This window comes from Pteropus medius, unplaced genomic scaffold (assembly GCF_902729225.1).
Source record: "Pteropus medius unplaced genomic scaffold, Ma_sr-lr_union100, whole genome shotgun sequence".
In the NCBI taxonomy this organism is placed as follows: domain Eukaryota; kingdom Metazoa; phylum Chordata; class Mammalia; order Chiroptera; family Pteropodidae; genus Pteropus; species Pteropus medius.
In genome coordinates, this window is record NW_024349804.1 from 11,251,815 (window position 1) to 11,271,218 (window position 19,404).

Consider the following 19,404-nt stretch of genomic DNA (forward strand, 5'->3'; position numbering starts at 1 on the left):
TCTGAGGCCAGCGGATGACCACGGGCGTGATCGTTTTTCATGGCTCAGTTACCCAGCAATCTGCAATTACAAGACGATGGGAACGTTTTCCCTTCCTCTGCGGTGACTCGGAGCAAACCCTCAGCTGCTCTCGGAGGACCGGGCCGAGCGGCTGAGCGCGGGTTTTGTCTGTCACCCCCTCTGTGCCACAGCCCCTCCGAGTGGAATGTGCAGAGCCTCTCATCACAGCAAATCACACACAAACAGCAAAACCACTTACGAGTCTGTTCTGGAAAGGAAATGCCTTACGATTTTGGGTAGGTGCCTCGTATAAAAACACCAAGCTGTTTCCTACCCATCATAAAATATTTCTTTAAATATATTTTTTTTCCTCCAAATAAAAAAAGTCTTCTTCTCACAGTGCTTACATAGGCTTTGAGGCAAGACATTCTCGAGTTAAGAGTCTGACACTCACGCACTGCGCACGCCGAGGCGAGTCCTCTGACTCCTCCGAGCCCCGGGAAGGGCGGGAACACCTTCTGCTGTGGGGACGATGGCATTCGTGGAGGTGAAATGTTTGTAAATTTGAAGAGCTGAACTCACGTGGGCTATTCCGATGATTGTTTTTTTGGCTCCAGTATGTGGGTTTGGGACAGAATAAAGGAATTTTGCTCCCGTGGGAGCTGGCTCACTGGCCCGCACGCTGCACCTTTCCTGAGTCGGGGCAGGGTGTACCCTGGGTTCTGGCCCTTTTTTGGGAGCAGCTTTTCAAATCCCTCGAGATCAGAAGGCGTGTCACAGATGTGGTTCGCACGTGGTCTCTGGAGTCTGCCGCCTTCCTGGGTTCGAGTCCCGAGCCTGCCATTTTCTAGCTACTTCAGGATGGGGATTTTCCCCTCTGGGGCCTGGCTCCTCGTTAAAATGAGGATGGTGACGGTGTGACTAGAATGTTCCTCGTGGGGCTGTGGTGAGGGTTAAGAGCCTGGAGGGCAGAGCGAGAGGTGCGGATCCTGGCGCATCGGAAATGCGGAGCCAGCTGCATTTCGGCAACGTTCCATCCACAGTGGGGCTCCGCCGCTCTGCGGCCACTTGGTCACTGTAACTCCTGCCTGGTGTCCACCACAGGCCAGGTCCTTCTCTCTGTGACAGTCTGGAAGGCAGAGGCAGAGCCCACCCCTTCCCTGCTCCCCAGCCCCAGAGGTCTGCACCAGCACCCAGGCTGGGGCGGGCCTCTCTGTTGGGGCTCAGGGCCGCCCCTCGGGGGACTGCAGTCCAGCGGGGACAATGTCCGGTATTGGCATGACTTGGGTTTTCCCTCGTGTTGCTCGCGACTTGGGCGGGCGAGGGGAGCTGGCCAGCCCCACCACCCTGGCCCCAGACCCAGTTCCTTCTCCATGTCTCCCGATCTGAAGCGCCACCCCTTTCTAGAAGCAGGGATTCACACCACAGGTGAGCGTCAGCGGGCCTGAGCCCCCCGGTTGGGGGACACGTTTCAGCCCTCACCTAGGCGGGCGCCAGTGCTCAGTCTCCCGTGGGTGGGCAGGCTTCGTCAGGGCCCACACGCACCTGTGGAATCTGAGCCTCCACTTCTGTGTCCCCTCTGGTGCCAGCAGCGGGTCTGGGCCAGGCCTGTCTGTTACAGATGGGTGCTGCTTGTTGTCGGGGACTCAGCAGTCTATTTCCACCCCAAGAAAAGGTGATTTCTTCTCCTGATAAGCCTGGGGCCCCACGCTTGGAAACATGGGTCCTATCATTCTTTTCGATGATTCTGTTTGAGCGTTTGGCTTTCAGTGCACGGTCGAGACCCAGGATCTCCCCCCGGGGGTGCCGGTTTGGGGGAGGAGCGGGCAAGCAGCAGAGGCCAGCCTCCTCGCTCACTGCTGCTCCTGCACTGGTGAGGCAGGCATCCCACCGTCATAGTTGATTCTTCCCCGTCCCTGGCACCCCACTGGCTGGTGACATCTCTTGGATTCGTTCTTACTCGATCATTCGACGAACATTGTGCTGGGCTCTGGGGGTTCACACGGTCCTGCGCTCACGAGCTCGTAATCCAGAGGGGATCAAGACGCAGAGAAGGCCATCGAGTCAATAAGCCACACGCCATGCACCTCGAGTTACGAGGGATGAGTAGGGGAGCGACTGAAGCTCACAGAGGCTGTGAAGCCCCCTGCCCACCACCCAGATTCGCACAGTGCCATCGACTGAGCTCCGTCTGAATCCAGCCTTGCTGACAATCACATATATCTCTGGACTGTGGTGGGTCCACGGGGCACAGAGCTAGGACGGGGTCCCTTCCCCGGCTTCGCAGGGGTGGGCTCGGCTGCCCCCATGGGCTGTTCCAGCCCCAGCATTTCCTGGGCCAGGATTAAATGTTAATTTATAATGGGATCCGCTGAAGGCATCTCTGGTTGCAGGCCGCGAGGCAGATTACTCTGGAATCTCAGTGGAATGAATCAGAGGCCTGCTTTTGGCAGTCGGCGTCTGAGCCTTAACCAGGGAAAGATGACAATTTATGCTGCGTCAAAGAGAATGATAGCTTTCTCATCTTACTGCCAGAAGAACAACGCGGGCTGGGGCCTGGGGATGCAGAACCGAAGCTGTGCCGGCTGGAAAACTTTTGTTTTTATTTATGAGACTGATTTGTATATGTTAAGGCCAATTGGTAGAAAGTGGTCCATTTGCAAACTGGCAGACAGAGAAAAATCTTGATTTAAGACCAAAAGCAATGGAGCTGAGGCAATAAAGAATCACTTTCATTAAGTTAAAAAGCAAACCCTGTATTCAAGCTCTTTTTTCCTTCTTAAATTCTTCTCTCATTGCCAAAGGGTTTGAGATAGTTTCAGAGACACAGTATGATGGGATAAAAAGAAATAGATTAAGAAATCAGGGAGAAAGGACTCTAAGGGTAGGAAAATAGAGTAAAGCCAGACAAAAGATAATACACAAATATATGCGACTCCAGGGCCATTCGAAAGAGCTAATTTCTTTTTTTATTTTTAACTGAGATATTACATACATATATTAAGTACAAAAACCTTCCGTAAATAGCTCAGCTTGATACATGTTTACCTGTGCACGTTCCCAGGTAAGCACCACCTAAATACAAAGATGGGCAGCATCCAGGTAGCTTCCTCTTCTAGTCATTACTGCTGACAAGATGATCACTATTTGGACTATTTTCACCCTGTATTCGTTTTGCCTGTCCTTAAAACGTCCTGTACATAGAATCATACAGTAAGTTCTTTCGCGTCTGGCTTATTTCTCTCGACACTCCCTCTGCCCGTTCATCCACGTTGGTACGTGGGACTGTCATCTGTTCTCGTTCACCTAAGCTGTGTAGCTTACGACCCGCATGGCTTCATTTGGATTCTCCCGGAAGCGGAATCCGAGACATGGCTTCGAGGAGCAGAGGAAAGCGAGATGGATCAGAAAGAGAAGACAGGCACGAGAGGGTGTTAGAAGCGGGGTATGGCTCGCACCCCCGGACATGCTAGGGAAGCGTATAGGCAGGCGACTCAGAGTTAGCCCACCCGAGGGGGACAGAGTGAGGCGTTTGTACCCCAGCTTCCCCGAGGCACTGGCTGCTGCTCCTGGAGGATAAATTCGCAGCCCTTCCGGCTCTGTCTGTGGCCAGAGAAGGCCCCCCCAGCGAGAGACAAGCCTTAGTGCTGGGAAGCAGGCAGTGTCAGCCTGACACGCAAGGTGACTAGAGCGTCTGCCCTACAGTCCAGATGTGGTCCCTTCCCGCGGCCCCCCTGTCCTGCAGAAGCCACTCCGAAGGACGGAGCACCTGCTGTGTACCCAGCTGGGATCGACCGCCTCTGTTGCTGCTGTGCGATGTCACCCAAGTCCCTTTCCTGGGATGAGCTTGCATTCGCTCATCCATGAAACGGGACGGCAGGCCACCCCTGCGGGTGGCGGGCAGCATCACGCACCAGCCACGATGTGCTCAGCTCCTGGTGAGGGGTCTGGCCCACAGCAAACGTCCTAGGATGATATTTCCTGCGTGTGAAGCTGGCGGGTGGGGCGCGGGGAGGGATGCTGCCCTTTCTGAAAAGTCTTAAGCAAACAAATAACTATTCCTTCAAGCTGCCCGAAGAAGAACACCCTCTCCGTTTAATTTCAAACAGCCCTTCTTGTGGGCTTGCGCGCAGGCAGGTTGAGCACGAACCCTAAACAGGCCTCCTCGCTGGATCCCGGCAGAAGACTAGACGCCCGGGGGCAGCTCCCATCTCTCTAGGACGGATAAAATTGCCCTGACTCCTCCGGGGCGGGCATCCTTCAGAGTTTCAAAGCCCTTTCCCCTCCGGCTGCTCCTTTGATCTTTGACACCGGCCCTACTGTGAGCCGGCCAGAGTGTCCTCATTCTAACCAGTTTAACGAGGACCTGGAGAGGCCCCGAAAGGCAGAGGTCCCCATCCACGGTCGCACAGCAAGGTACAGCAGAGCCAGAACGGGTACCCGGCCTCCTGCGCCTGGAGAAGTACTTTCCCCACGTGGGCCTCTGCACCCCAGTATGGAACCCTGAAGTTCCGGAAGGGAGGCCACGCCAAGTCCCTTCCTGCTTTTTAAAGAGACCTCCTTTCTTGGCCCCGCCCCCTTCTTTTTAGTAAGTAGAACCATTAGTTTTTATTGACAGGACTAATGCTTTTCATTTAGGGCCAATTACAATAGGAAGGGAGCCGCTTAAGGGTAACTGGGTGGTGAAAGGCCCCCATTAGGAAACAAGCTCCGGGGCTGCTGTTTCCCATTTGTAATGCCGGTTCCACATGCCGGTCACATTCGAGCCATAAACGGTGGCGCCCGGGAGCGCTCGAGGACTGCCTTGAGAAACCCAATACTTTTATCAAATCGCCAGATGGCCCCGTATTAGAGAGACCGTTTATTCCATTTATTCTTTCCCCTCTGAGCCGCTCGGATGCTCAGAAGCTGGCTCCCCCTAATCCCGTGGTTCTTCAGTAGCATCTACGCTCCTGCTTGAAATAATCGTCCTTTGGGTTTTACTGGCGCCCCCGTGGCGGCTTGTAAACTCTTGCTCACGGATTCCCTGATTTTTTTTGTTTTTTTTTCAGTTTTGTTCGAGGCGGGAAGCGATGAACATGGGCTCAGTGCTAACCAGGTCCTGGGAGCTGGGTTCCAACCGTCCTTTATCTTACGTCGTTTGGTCCTTGCGGTGGCTCAGACGCACCCATTTCACAGAGGAGAAAATGGAGGTTCGCCGTGGCCCCATAGCTTGCCAGGAGCACCAAAACGGTCTGCCTCTTTTCAGGGCTGCAAATAACTTGGAATCTATACTAAGAATCCCCAAGAGTCTGATACGTTGTATATTTACATAGTATTTCCCCGCTTTAAACCAGAGACTGGGCAGGACCTGTGATTACGCAGAGGAGCCCAGAGCCCAGATAATTATGGTGCGGTGTGCATTCGTGGCCACCCCTTTCGTTCCCTTAAGGTTTGTGGAAGTAAGCTGGTGCAGGCCCTAAGGGGGCTGAGCAAGTGGGGGCTGGACAGCGGGGTGGGGGGCGGGGATGATGCTGGCTGGAGGAGGATGCCTGGGGAGGGGTGGTAAGTAGAACATAGACAGAAACGAGGAGCATAATGGCAATCAGCCCAGGACCGATATTCAGCAGTCACAGGAAGGAATTCTAGCTGGGCTGGGCAGGTGCTTAAGGTTGTAATCTGCTGTGAGTCCTGCAGACAGATTGAGTTGGGGGTGGGGGAGTCCAGTGTGCGTGGGGTGTCATTCCTGCGAGGGGGCGAGCCGGGCAGCCGTGGTGAAGATGGACGAGGGGGTGAGTGCACTGGGCGTGTTGGGGGGTGGCCGCGAGCAGCCCACAGTGGGGTTCCCATGCCATCCACGGCACTGGACGTAGTCTCATTTTAGAGATGGGTTAAGTTGAGGTTCGGGGAGGCTGAGTCATTGACCCAAATCCCCTCGTGAGCGAGTGCGAGCTGCGATTTGGACCCCCTGTCAGATTCCAGAACCCAGCTCTCTTCACTACACAGAGCTGCCTCCCAGGCAGAGGGCATGGGATGGGAAGAAGGCAGCGGAGAGGAATCAACTCGGCTTGACCAGGCCTGGGAGGCTCCCAGGAGGTGGTGGCACTAGATCGAATGTTGGCAGGTGAAGTCGCCCATCAGCTGGAGGAGAGGACACGCTAGGCAGAGGGACCGACCCAGGAAAAGGTGTGAGGCTTAGCTCCACCCCCTGTGTGGGGAGGTGGAGGCAGTGGACGTTTGGGGGGAGGGAACAGAGAAGGGAACCCCAAGTGGGCCTGCCTGTCACTAAGGCTGGGCAACGCGGGCTCCTGATTTTATCTTGAACTTGCGTTTTGTAAGTGGAGTCTGACAGGACAAGGGAGCGTACAGATGAGGAGGGGGTACGCACAGTGAGGCCCCACTCAACGTCGCCCGTGACTTCTTGGAAACTGAGACTTTAAGTAAAATGACATATAATGAAACCATCTTTACCATAGAAACAAGAGTTAAATCCCTACTACATATTTCTGGTCAGAAATCATCAGCAAACTTCTAAATGAAAACCCCGAACACTTAGTATTAAACATCGAACTAAATGTGAGCTAGATACACATTTAAGAAAGATGAATAAAAACAAGTAAGAGAATTATCTCCCCACCCACTTGTTCTAGTTCAAGGTCACGGGTGACCAGAACTTCTCCTGGAAGATCAGGGTGCAAGGTGGGACCCCTCCCTCCATGGACAGGGCACCCTTCCACTTCAGTCAGGGCTCACCCACACTCACACAGACTGGGGGGATGTAGACACCCCGGTTCACTTCACAGGCACACCTTAAGATGCGGGAGGAACCCGGAGTCCCGGGAGAACATCCCGTCACACATGGGGCAGGGGGATACCCAAGCCCCATCTATAGAGTGGCCTCAGCTGGGAATTGAATTTTTTTCTCACGAACATTGTAATGAAGGATGATGGATGCAACGACGCTGTTAGAGAACCTGCTGTACATAGGTGTGTTTCCTGCTGTTCTTTGAGGCTCCATTTGCACATAGAACCCGTGGGGCTGCAGTCAGGGCCAGCAGCCCCCACCCAGCAGCTGCAGGCATTGACTTGCGTGAGCCTGTCAGGCGAGCCCCAGGGGGACGGGGGACAGGGGGACTAGCAGAGATGTACTTACCTAACGTTACTTCGGACAAGGCTCGAGACACCAACCAGTGCAGTAATTAATGTTCCTGCCCTTCCCCCCACCCCGAGCCTCATCTTCTCGTCCCTCAGAAGGGTCTCTAAGGTCACCCCCAGGGCTAAGATACCGCATGGATGGGGCTCAATTAGAAGGAACCTAGTGTCTGCTCCGGCGAAGGTTGCTCGGAAAACGCAAACCAACCCGCAATTCAGTTAATTAGTTATAAACGCATAAGGGAGCTGTGTGTAAACATTCGTTCATTCATCTCTTTGAGAGCTATTTGGGCTTCAGCATGATCTAGACACTTCCGGAGTTCAGGATGCAGTGGAAAGGTGAGGCAGTGTCCCTGTCCTCAGGAATTGACTTTACCACAGAGGTCAGCCAGCTCTCTCACAATAATTGTCTAAATCTGGCCCTCACAAGAGCCGGGTGAGGCAAGGATCACCCTCTCCATTTTACGGATAGGAAACGGAGTCCAGACTGTTAACTGAGTCGCTCGAAATGATTCAGATTTACCTCGGATTCTCGGATTCAAACCCGACACGGCTCCCAAATCAGTAGTGTTTCTACTAGAGCATTATGGGTAAGTTTATATAATGTCCTAGCAGGAAAACTATAATTTATAAATATATATATACTTACGCATGTATTTATATATAATGTTCTAGCAGGAACATGAAAATACAATTTATAAATTTAAAGATATAAATTTTTACATATGAACATACCTAAGTTTTTTTTTCATTCATTTGATTACTGTTTACTGATTCATTCGTTCATTCATCAGTCCCGGCCAATGAGACAGGACGGAATTGCCGAGGGAAACGGTAAAACGTTGTTGCTTCTTGGAAGAGAGCCAGAGTGGCAGGCGTGAAACACCTCCCCTTTTCCTCCCACACGACGCTACAAGCACACACACACGCAGGTCGCGACACACACGCTTACGCACACACACGCTCACACATGCGCACACACACACGCATGCACACGCACACACACGCACACGCACTCTGCTTCCAGGTCAACTGTGTCTGGACCTCACAACCCAAATTAAAAAGACAGGTCTCATCAAGGGTCGGTGAGTCTGCAAATCGACCGGTGCCCTGACACGGCTGGGTCGGGAAAGGGTACAGCCGCTCTGGAAAAGTTTGGCAATTTCTTAAGCGTTAAACATACCCCCACCGTGTTACTTACCCACACTACTCCTGGACACACACCCAAGCGAGGCAAAGGCACGTGTCCCCACGGACGCGTGCACGTGGACATTCACGGCCGCCTTGTGGGTCAGAGCCACAGACTGGACGCACCTGGACGCCCATCAGCAGGTGAATGCATAAAGGGACCGTGGTCCAGCCGTACGGTGGCCCACCACTCAGCACGGACAAGCAACGCACAGCTGATACCGGCGGCATTGCGGGTATCAGACGCGTTATGGATGAAATGTCAGGCTAACGAGAATACATTTGGATCATTTCATTGATGTGAAGTTCTCCAAAATGCATACTCATCTACAGTGACAAAAAGCGATCTGTAGTTATCTGAGTTCGGGGCGGGGTCGGGGGGAGAAGACAGGACGAAAAGTATAAAGGGGTACAAGAAATTTTGAGGGTCGTGACTATATCTACTCCCTTGATTATGGGGATAATATCGCAGGAGTAGGAATACGGCAAAATTAATCAAACTGGACACTTGAGATACGCACAGTGTGTTGTGTGTCATTTACACACAGTAAAGGTATAACGACACACTTAGAACAATGTTAAGCACAGTAAATGTCAATTATCGTTAATACTTCTTTTCAAGAAGTGATCCTTGAAGCCAGAGATGCAAAGTGACTTCATCCCACACCTGTCCTATCTGTCCCCTCACCCAGCCATGCATTCATTTCTTTTCCCCCTGTAATAATCGTCGCGCATGTGCTATGTCCCAGGCCCTCGTCTAGGGGCCTAGGATGCAGAGATGGATGACATGCCAGCCCTTGCCCTTCTGGAGCTCACAGCGATCCTAAATGACAGGCGATCCTCAGCATTTCTGGGTCATGGCGGCCCTGCGTGGGGAACGTGCGGGTTGGGTTGGTCCACGAGCCCTCTGGGGGCCTGTTTTCTTGAAGACCCATTCCCCACACATTCCTGCTCTGCTCCCCACAGGCTGCAGCTCTGGGGATCCCTGTCAGCTGGGTTCGGGCTGGGTTCGACGAATGGAAGGCTCTGGAAAGAGGCTTGAGGGCGGATTCGGGGGTAGGGGGTCGGTGCAGTGTACCTTGTCTTCCGTCTCTGCCAACCTGCGTCTCCAGAAGCAGCCTTTCCTCCCCCGCGGCTCAGCTTCCATCCCACGACCGACCCACTCCAGCCCTGGCCCCTGCTGCACCAGCACCTCCCCTTTGTCCTCATCCGAGGGGTGTCCTCATCCGAGGGGTCCCGCTGGTGCTGATCTCAGTGTCACATTCGCTTGTCGAGTCTGAAAGTGGCTTCTACTTGCCTGCTCAGAGCTTGACGGACACGGAAAATTTCTAAGGTTTCTTCCCGATCAATGAGAAAAAAAAGATCCAAGAATTGAATAGTGGAATTTCGGGCCTGGTGACACGCAGTGAGGGAGATATTTGGGGGGTCGGGAGGATTTCGGAGAGGCCCCTCCAGGCTCATCACAATGACAGCTGCATGCCTCCCTGGCAGAACCGCGGGGCTGTATGGGGACTGAATCCAGCCCCCGGCTGCGAATTCAGGGGCGTATCTGCTAGAAACCTCAAATGCATTCCCGTTTAGCGCCCGACACGGATCAAAGGGATGTGGCCGCACCGGGCTCTGTCATCTGTCAGAGTGACTCTGAAGTGCTTTGGAGGGGCACTCTTGGTCCGGCCAGACTCTGCCATTAGCATCAGCTGGGAATCTCGAAGGAGGACAGCTGTTGCCTCTCTGTCCACATTCGTGCCAGAGCACGTGCGTGTCCTCAAGTCTAGTTTCCCGTCATGCTCCGATCCCGCAGTGAACTCTTCGGCGTCTGGGATGCCAACGTCTGAACATACACGGAACCTTGGGCTGCTTTTCTCCTAAGGAAAGCGGTTGCTCAGCCACTGCTGCTTCTCATCGCTGACGGTGTCTTAGAATTGAGGAAATGCAGTCTCCCCTCCTCCAGAGCACCACTCCGGTTAAAGTTTTCCCCGGAGCATGCATCCTGGGTTTTTTTATTCTATATTTTATAGTCGATCTCTATCTCACAATGTTTCATTTTGGGGTGAGTATTTATATAAGGAGATTCATAGTTACATCCAAATAATGCAACACATTTTTCCTGAATAAAATGATGAGTGGGAAAAATCTCCAATTACATTCCACATAAGATGTCAGAATCACACATACCTATGTCACCAAAAGGAGAGTGGATTTCAGAGCACACTGGTGCTAAAAGTGGCCTTGTTGTGAGCCGCTCTCTCCCGCCATGTGCTTGTCCCAAGGGCGACTTGTGTCACGCCCTCGTGTTTGCCTGCCGTTGAACAATACGTTCCCTCAAAAGCTGAAAACGGTGGTGAGAAAAGTGATTACGGTGGAAGGAAAGATGCTACCACATAGGAAGTGTATCAGCCAGCTACTGCTGTGTAACGAATCAGCCCCCAAACTCAGCGACCAAATAACGATCGTGCATCTGCATGGTGACTGGAGGTTGGCTGAGCTATGCTGGACTCAGCCAGATGTTCTAGGGCACAGTTGGCATTTATCGAGATGAGGAAATAACAGGTTTGGGGGATGGGGAGCCTCCGTGGTTGGGGTAAGCACGTGCTACGCTTGGGAGAGCTAGCGGACATCCAGATAAAGGCGTCGAGCAGGAAGTTGGACAATTAAGCCTCGACCTCAGGAGAGAGGACAAGTCTAGAGATATTAGTTTGGGGGAACATCTGATGGTATTTAAAACATGAGATGGGAAGAAGTCAGCAAGGTCAAGAAGAGGAGATAACTCAGCATACCCAAGACTGGGAGGAAGGGGCATAGTCGTGAGGGTTTGAGTTCCTGAGGTCACCTCGCTCCTAAGAGACCGAAGACAGTGAGAAGTGGTGGCTGTGTTTTGTCAGCTTGCACAGTGTTTTTCATAAAACCTGAATTAGCCAACAGCATTAAAAAATGGAATAATTTCACAAACAAGTCTAGAAAAAAACTTAACAATTTTACTCCAAAGTCTAGATTTTCAGCTTCTCTTGACAAATTAACTCTGAGCCTCTTGGGCCTGTATTCCTGCCTAGCAACACAGCCAGAGCTGAGAAATGGTTGCCCTGGAGACAGGCCTGGGCTCCCAGTGCCCCACAGACCTCACCAGTCCCTATTGCCTGCCTCAGGCTGCCCGCTTGGCTCACTTCTGCTTCCTGCCACTTCCTGTGGGCCCTCGAGCCAGCAAAACTCAGCTTGGTCCATGGAACGTCTCCACATGTTCCTACCTCGGCGCCTTAAGATTCCTGTGTCTCCATGGACTCAACCTGTTGGGAGATCCCAGCCCCGGACACCTGACAACCTACCTTTGATGGTTTGAAGGGCTTAGAGCGCAGGCCTGTACAAAATGTTCGATGTGAGAAGCGGGGAGCTTTCCTCCTCGGCCGTAAATGGATTATATCAGAGCCAAGACCGGAGTTCGTGGTGCGGACTGACCGTCCCCAGAGGCCTTTAGGAAATGAAGGAGGGGCGGAGTGAGCAGGAAGGAGGAGGTGATTCCGCCGTAGCTTCCAGGCTCCTCGCAAGGCCTGGGGGCCTTCCCCTGGGCCACGGGCCGGCTCCTGGCGGGTGCACTGGGGCTTTGGCCACAGCGGGAATGGCAAAGCAAGCTTTTCCCCAACCACTGTCCTCAACGTCCTCAAGGCCCAGAGGAATTTTAAATGTCTCTGTGCTGCTGTACTTGGTGTGATTTGCCACACTAAACACAAAACAGATTTCAGCAGCTGTGGCCGCAGAGCCCGTGAGGGTCCTGGGCCGGGAATGTCCGCGGGAGCAGACGCCACCACTCGGCTGTGGGAGGCTGGCCGTGGAGTCACAGCCTCCAGGGGCCGGACTCAGTTTAGCTGCAAAGTCGCAGCACTGCAATCATGGCAAGCCGCCTGACGCTCTGGACCCCGACTTTCTCATCTCTGAAATGGGGGAGAAGTCGCTCTTGATAATAACAGTGAATTCCAATGGGCTCGAGGAAGCTTCCTGGAAGAGTTTCTGCCTTGGCCTCGGCACGGCCCTGTGAGGCAGTGTGAGTAGTGTGTAGGGAGCATGTGGCCCCAGACTGACTCTGCTACCTGGGGGCTGTGTGGCCTGGGGTGAGTAATTCAACCTCTCTGTGCCTCGGATGGTAATCGCCCTGTCTCAGACACGACGAGGGCGCATGCTGTGTGCCAGGCTCCAAGCGCTCCGCACAGCTAATGGGGTTAGAACCTGCGGGGCGCTCAGCACAGCGCTGGCACTTGGGATGTGCCCAATGCTTGTTATCTATTGCCCTGGGTTTGACGAGTGTCCCCTCAAAACTCAGGTCCATTGGGAACCTCAGAGGGCGACCTTATTTGGAAAGAGGTCTTTGTAGACGTAGTTGAGATGAGGTCGTGCTGTATTAGGGTGGATCCTAAGTCCAGCGACAGTGTCCATTGAAAAAGCCACGTGAAGACACAGACGCACAGAGAGAGAGGGCTAGGGGAAGGCAGAGGCAGAGATTTGGGTTAATGATGTCGCAACTAAGGAATGCCTGGAGCCATCAGAAGCCGGGAGAGGCAAGAAGGGTTCTTCCCCGGAAAATTTGAAGGCAGCGCAACCCTGCCGAGCCCTTGACTTCAGACTTCCAGCTTCTAGACTGTGAGACGATGCATTTTGGTCACTTAAAACTATGCAGGTTTGTCACAGCAGCCCCAGGAAACCGACATATACATATAGCTAGTACAGGATGACCTTCTGTTGAGGGATGGGGAGAAATAAACGGCAGACGGTGGGGGGAACATCAGCGAAGAACTCATAATTTGCCAGGCTAAAAAAAAAGGGGGCGGGGGGAGGAAAGGAATTGCTATTTTTTTTAGTGTCTGCAGCATCTGGCATTTCACTAGATTTGATTCTGTTACCCGCAAAGAACTCAAGACCCAGAATGGTCAAGTAACTTTCTCCCGGTCGCTCGCACAGCCAAGGGGACCGTTTCAAACCCTGTCCTGGCAACCACAGGGGCCCTGGTCCTCCTGCTGTGCCACACTCCCCTCCGCCCTGCTAAGACACGGGCTCCCTGAGGACCAGGCCAGGCTTTGAATCCTGGGTGCTCGCTCAGGGCCGGGCACGGAGCAGGCTGTCTGCAAATGTCGGCTGGTGAATGAATGAGTGAATGAACGAGTGAATGAATGCTCTGAGTTTCTTAATGGCATGCATGTTCTAGGCCTCCCCCGCACCCCGCACCGCATGCTCATTCTGGATTCGATCTCCAGACTTTGGTCTCACGGCTCTGCCCTAGAGTCGTGGTCCCTGGGTCAGCCCCTCAGCTCTCCATTCACACGGGAACTGACCGCGAGGTGTGGGGTCAGCTGTGGCCGGGTCTGCAGCCCGGTAGGGTCTGCCCCAGGCCCCGCTTCACGGCCACACTCCCTCCCCCAGGCGATGACTGCTGTGGCAGGGGGTGGGGGGTCCAGAGCCGGCCATCGCTGCCCAGTGCTTCGAGTGCAGAGTTTGGTGAATGAAACCATACGAATAGCATTTTATACGACAGCATGAGCGGACGCAGCCATTCGATGAGCGCAGTGAGGTGGCTTTCAACAAACACCTTTAAAACGGGGAGTTCCGTCTGAGCCTAGCTCTCCTTGCCTCCGAAGCTCATTTCTTTCTGACTTCCGAGGTCCATTTGGAGTCTCAGTATTGGAAGTGATTCTCGTTCGCAGAGATAAGTGGTTGCAAATGGTAATACTTTTCAAACATCTTGTCTAGCGGTCTGGACAAAATCTAGTTAACGCAGCAGTCCAACTTATAACACATTTGTGGTGGCCTCCAGCGTGTGAAAATCTGCTTCTCTGTCTCGCTGAGTGTGTGTCATTTTTTATTCCACTTCTGTAATAGTTAACAACTGTATTACAACACTGAAATATGAAACACGCGTCCGAAGCATTACCAAAAAAAAAAAAAAGAAAGAAAAACACTTTAAATCACTGGGCGAGATTTTACCAGGGGGCTTCCTGGCTCAGACGAGCTCGTGCTGAGAGGACTCAGTGTTTTTACTGCCACAATAATACAGCAGAAGAAGCCACGTCCCACTCAGTGCCTTGAAACAAGTTAGCGTCGCTTTCTCTCCCCAGTGGGCTGGTGATGTAAACTGGGCTCAGCTGGGTGGTTCTTCTGGTCTCAGTGGGGGTCACTTGCGTTTCTGGTGGCTAGCTGGCTGATCTAGAGTGGCCTCAGCTGGGACAACTGGAGGAACGGGGCTGCTCCTGATGTCCCATCGTCCAGGAGGCTAGCTGGCCCAGGGGTGCTCATAGCCAAGGCAGAATGGGCCACCTGTCAGCACCCTTCAAGCTTGTGTGTGCGCTGCCTAATTACATTTTTTATTGGGGGCATATCACATGACGATGAACTTGGGGGGGGAGGACTCAGCTTCTTCAGTGAGAGGAACTGCAAGGTCACGCGACAAAGGGGGGGGGGAAGGGGTGGAAAGTCAAGGCCATTGGTCAACCCTCTCCCGCACTTCCCTTCCCAAGCGCCTACCTTGACCCCTGCAGGGAGGAAGCACGACCAACCCTGGCTGGGTCTCGGGAGAGCTGTCCACCTGTTACAGGTGAGCACCCCCTCGCTGCAACCCCACGACACAAGCCCAGTGAGAGTTCAACACCCACCGTGCCTGAGCCTAGGGGCTGGGTCCTCACATCAGGAAAGAAACAGGCTCCACCTCCCCACTCTCTGTGTCTCCTGCTGTCTGGGGATGGCCGTCCTGGGGCATGGCGAATTCATCAGGCACTTCCGGTCGTCAGAGAGAGGCCCCCCTGGGGCCTTCCCATCCTGTAGAAGACTGGGTCCCCATGAACCAGCTTCCCAGCCTGGGACTCAGCAGAGAAGCCCATTACGCCCTTCGGGCTTCGGGTCCAAGCTCTTGTCCTCCAACCCGGTGTCCTGGGTGGCCTTGCGCTTTGGCTCATAAAGTCCCTACCTCAAGTGGGACTTGCCCAGTTCTATGCGTGTCTCCCACCTGGGAGGGGGCAGGTGGCTGACGGGCCTGCCCTAATCTGTAAGACTCCTGAGACTTGCTGAGAAGGAAGCCCTGGGCACGTCCCGGGAGGCTTTCTCAGGTCGGTGGCCGGGGCAGACGCCCGCTCCTGGGTCCTGCTTCCTCACTCCCTGGGGCGGTGGCCAAGGGGCTGGGAGCCCTGGACGCGCTGACCAGGAGCCCCATGCCATTCTCGCTCCAGGCCCCGATGCTGCCTGGCCCGGGGAAGGGCTGGGCTGGCAGAGCCGTGGGAAACGCTGCAAGGGAGCCGTTTTCGGTATCAGGCATGATCTTCCCTTAACGAGGCCGTAACACAACGAAAGGGCCGGAGGAAAAGCAGGCGGAGGCTGGCACGCCTCCAGAGCTCTCAGTGTCATTTTAAGGCTGAGGGGAGTAATGAGCAAATCCCCTGGGATGACTCCGTGGGTTCTGGTGAACGCCACAGCCATGCAGTGGGGCTCTTTGCATCCTGCATCCCTCTGCGCACCTGGCTCCAGGCGGAATGCCCGAACAACTCATACGTGGCATTAGGAAATCTGTTACAGCCATCTTTGCGAACGAGGTGGGGGAGGGGACAGGAAGCAGATGTTAGGGCAGGAAGGTTCGACCTATTTATATTCTATTTATTTTTGGACTTCTCTGCCTCACGTTTAAAAAGATTCGGGACATTGTGCCGAGACATATTTAATGCCATAAGAAAGGAAAAAAGTCGAGAGCATTTGGGTGCGACAGGAAAATAGGATGGAGCCAAGCTTCGTGGGGTCTTCGGCGTGTCTACCCCGGGCAGCATGTATTTGCCAAAGCTGAACCGCAAGGCTGACTGTTTCCTTGTGGCCAGAGCAAAGAGGTAAACGAGAGCCACAGGGTCTGTAAGACACGCACTTGCTCGGGGGAAGCGCAGCTGTTCCTGGCACAGACACCTTGGAACGAAATTTTCCCACAGGTCTTCAAAAAGGGGGTCTCGCAGGCGAGGCTCAGTGAAGCTGGGAAATCAGGCCTTTGCGTGGGGAGGGCTCTGCCGTGGGAGAAGCGCACCCCGGAGCACAGACAGGTAAGGCCAGGGGGCTGTGTCATCGACACCCAGAAGCAGAGCCTGCCCTGTCCTGGGGGCACCTTGGCTTGACCTCAGCTTCCATTTTTCAAATATGGGCAACTTTCTGAGCCAGAGGGGGAGGCAGGTAGCTGAGCCTGGCCCCAGACAGCAGGTCAGGGGAGATTCTGGGTCTCTGGAAACTTCTAAATGGGAAATGTGACACACACCCCTCCCCTGCTGACCCCAGGCAGTCAGAAACGTGGGTCCTGTGAGGTTTGGGGTTCTCTCCCTCGGAGTTGAAGTGGGGTTTGCTCTCAGTCTGAGATGAGCTGTTTACAGAGTTCGTGGTGTCTCGAAAGGCGGGCTGCGAGTCATTGCCAATACCCTGTCCCTTCTCCTTGGAGAGTACACAAGAGTCCTCACTTTCCAGCCCTTTGTTGTCCGTGGGGCCACGTGACTGGTACTGGCCAATGGAGGGGAGGGGAAGGAGGCCACGCCTCTGAACCACGCCCCTTCCTGCCGGGCTGTGAAGGTCCAGGTGCTGCCTGCCTCCTGGGGTCTAACTTCTTGGTGTCGAGGATGCAGAGACACCCCGTGCAAGCCACTGAGTCTCTAGCACTGTGAGAAAGTGGAGAGCCCCAGGCCCACAGCACACTGCGTCCTTAAGATTTCAGGCTTGGTTGGTGACTAAGGTCCAGTGGGGACTAAGGCAGAGGGAGAGTGAATCTCAGGGCACCCCGTGGTCGCGGGACCAGATGGGACAGTTCCAGCCCGTTCTGGAGCCCATCTGCCTCTGTTTGAATCTCAGCTCTGCCGCCCACTAGTGTGTAACCCTGAGCAAGGCATGCACCCTCAGATTCTCCACCTGGGAGGATTATAGTGCCTGCTGGGTAGGAACCAGCGAGGCTTTGATGAGATCCTAGGTGGGAACCGCCAGCGCCCGGTGAGCCCTTCACACACGGCCGTTCTAGCCTGTGTACGTAGAGTCTAGCGCGGTGCCTGACTCCTGAGAAGGCTGCACCCCACTTCTCCAGCCACCCCTAACCCTTGTTCACCAGCTCCTGTGCTGACGGGGAGTCCAAGATCAACAGTAAGCACAGCGGGCTCAAGGGGCTGCTCGGTGCTACGTGCCCAGCGCTGTGCCTGGCTCTGTGAGGCGGATCTGCCGACTTGCTGAGTGACCTTGGGCAAGTCACATGACCGCTGTGCCTCAGTTATCTACAGCAGGGGTCCCCAACCCTCAGGCTGTGGCCTGTTAGGAACTGGGCCGCACAGCAGGAGGTGAGCAGGGGGCCTGTGAGCGAAGCTTCATCTGGATTTGTAGCCGCTCCCCAGCACCAGCATCACCGCCTCAGCTCCACCTCAGATCGTCAGGCGTTAGATGCTCACAGGAGCACCGGTCCCCGGTGCCACAGAGGTTGGAGATCGCTGGTCTGTAGAATGAGGCCGTGTGTGGATAATGCCTCGCTTCAGGTGCTCCACGGTGCTCTTGCTTTGCCCGCCTCCCCTGTGACTGACAGCAGGTCCGTGTAGCTGCTGCGGGAACCCTGGTTACCAGATGGCTTCCTGCCCGCACTTAGCCCAAGGAGGTCAGTTCAGAGTCGTGCCTGATGCAATGGACGATGGACAGAGACTGGACTCAGTCTCCCAGGGGGCCTGCGGCTGCCCTGGAGGCCCTCGTGGGGAAGCGGGAGGAGCCTTACCTTCTGCAGTTGAACCCCAGCACCTGCATTTTCCTCAACTTCGCAGGGGCCAGGGGTGGGGCGCACCTCGTATCTTGCTTTATCCACTGGCATTAGGGCGCGTTTTCCTCCTGTCGTTACAAATCCATTACAAAGACAAACATTTAACGACTGCATAACATTCCATTGACTAGATGACCCAAAGCTTATTTAAACAGTCCCCTACAGTTGGACATTTACGTTATTTCCAATTTCATTATAAATAACCATGATGGATACTTTTATCCTTAATTTCTTTTCCAAACATTTATTTCCATGTGATAAATTCCTAGAAGTAGAATTCCTGAATCAAAATGATCTAAGACTCTTTGTACAGATGGTTGAATTGCTTTCTAGAAATGAACCTTCCTCTTAGGGATGCAGAAATGAGGCCCAGAGAGGGGCTGTGACTTGCCCGTGGTCACGAAGCAAGTGGGAGCTGAGTGGGCAGGAACTCAGAGATGCTGACTCGTCGGCCAGTACTCGTCTGCAGTTGGCCACCAGCTGGGAGGGAGACCCTTGAGTTTTGCTGGTCCTGGGTTCGGACAGCACCTGGGGTGGCATATGGCGTGGCCAAGGGAGATTGGAGGGTGTCAGCAGGACCTCATGCTGTGGGGAAGATAGAATCTTAGGGCATCATCTCAGCAGTTGTCATCAGCATTTGCTTTGGCTTCAGAACTACGTGTGTGTGTGTGTGTGTGTGTGTGTGTGTGTGTGTGTATCAGTTTATTATTTAAAAGAAGAGCAAATAAGCATATTTGGACAAAGGGTCATCCTGGCAATATCAATATCTGAGAAGAACTGGAGATCATGCTCACATATATTGCTCTGGTCATGGAGGGGGCCTGGACCCCTCCCTGCTGCCCGCCTCGAAGGGCCACGATGTGCCCTTGCTTCCGCTCCTTGGAGCTGGTCCAGAGCCCCACTCCAGGCCAGGCCCTCCCCGGCGCAAGGCACGGGAGGCCTGGCGCCGAGGGGACGGACACCAAAACCAGCCCGGGCGCGTCCTGGTTCAGGCCGACCTCCCCCTTCCCATTACGGCAGCCGTGGCCCAAAAACAAACAACCCGGCCTTGATTTATGGTCCTGTTGGTGCGACAGCGGCGAAGAGGCGTCTCGTCCGGGTAGCGTCTGCGGAGGGTCCCTGCAGCTGTCCCCTCCTGCTTGAGAGGTGTCCCACCAGGGCTACCCTAAGGGGTGGTTCTGGGTGCACAAACCAAATGGCAGCCCCTCATTCAGTTTGTGGGTTGGGGAGAGGCGAAAAACAACCAAAGTCACTCGAGCAGGAAAACCAGGGTGCAATCGCGTCCCAAAGGCAGTACTTTATTTGCACTG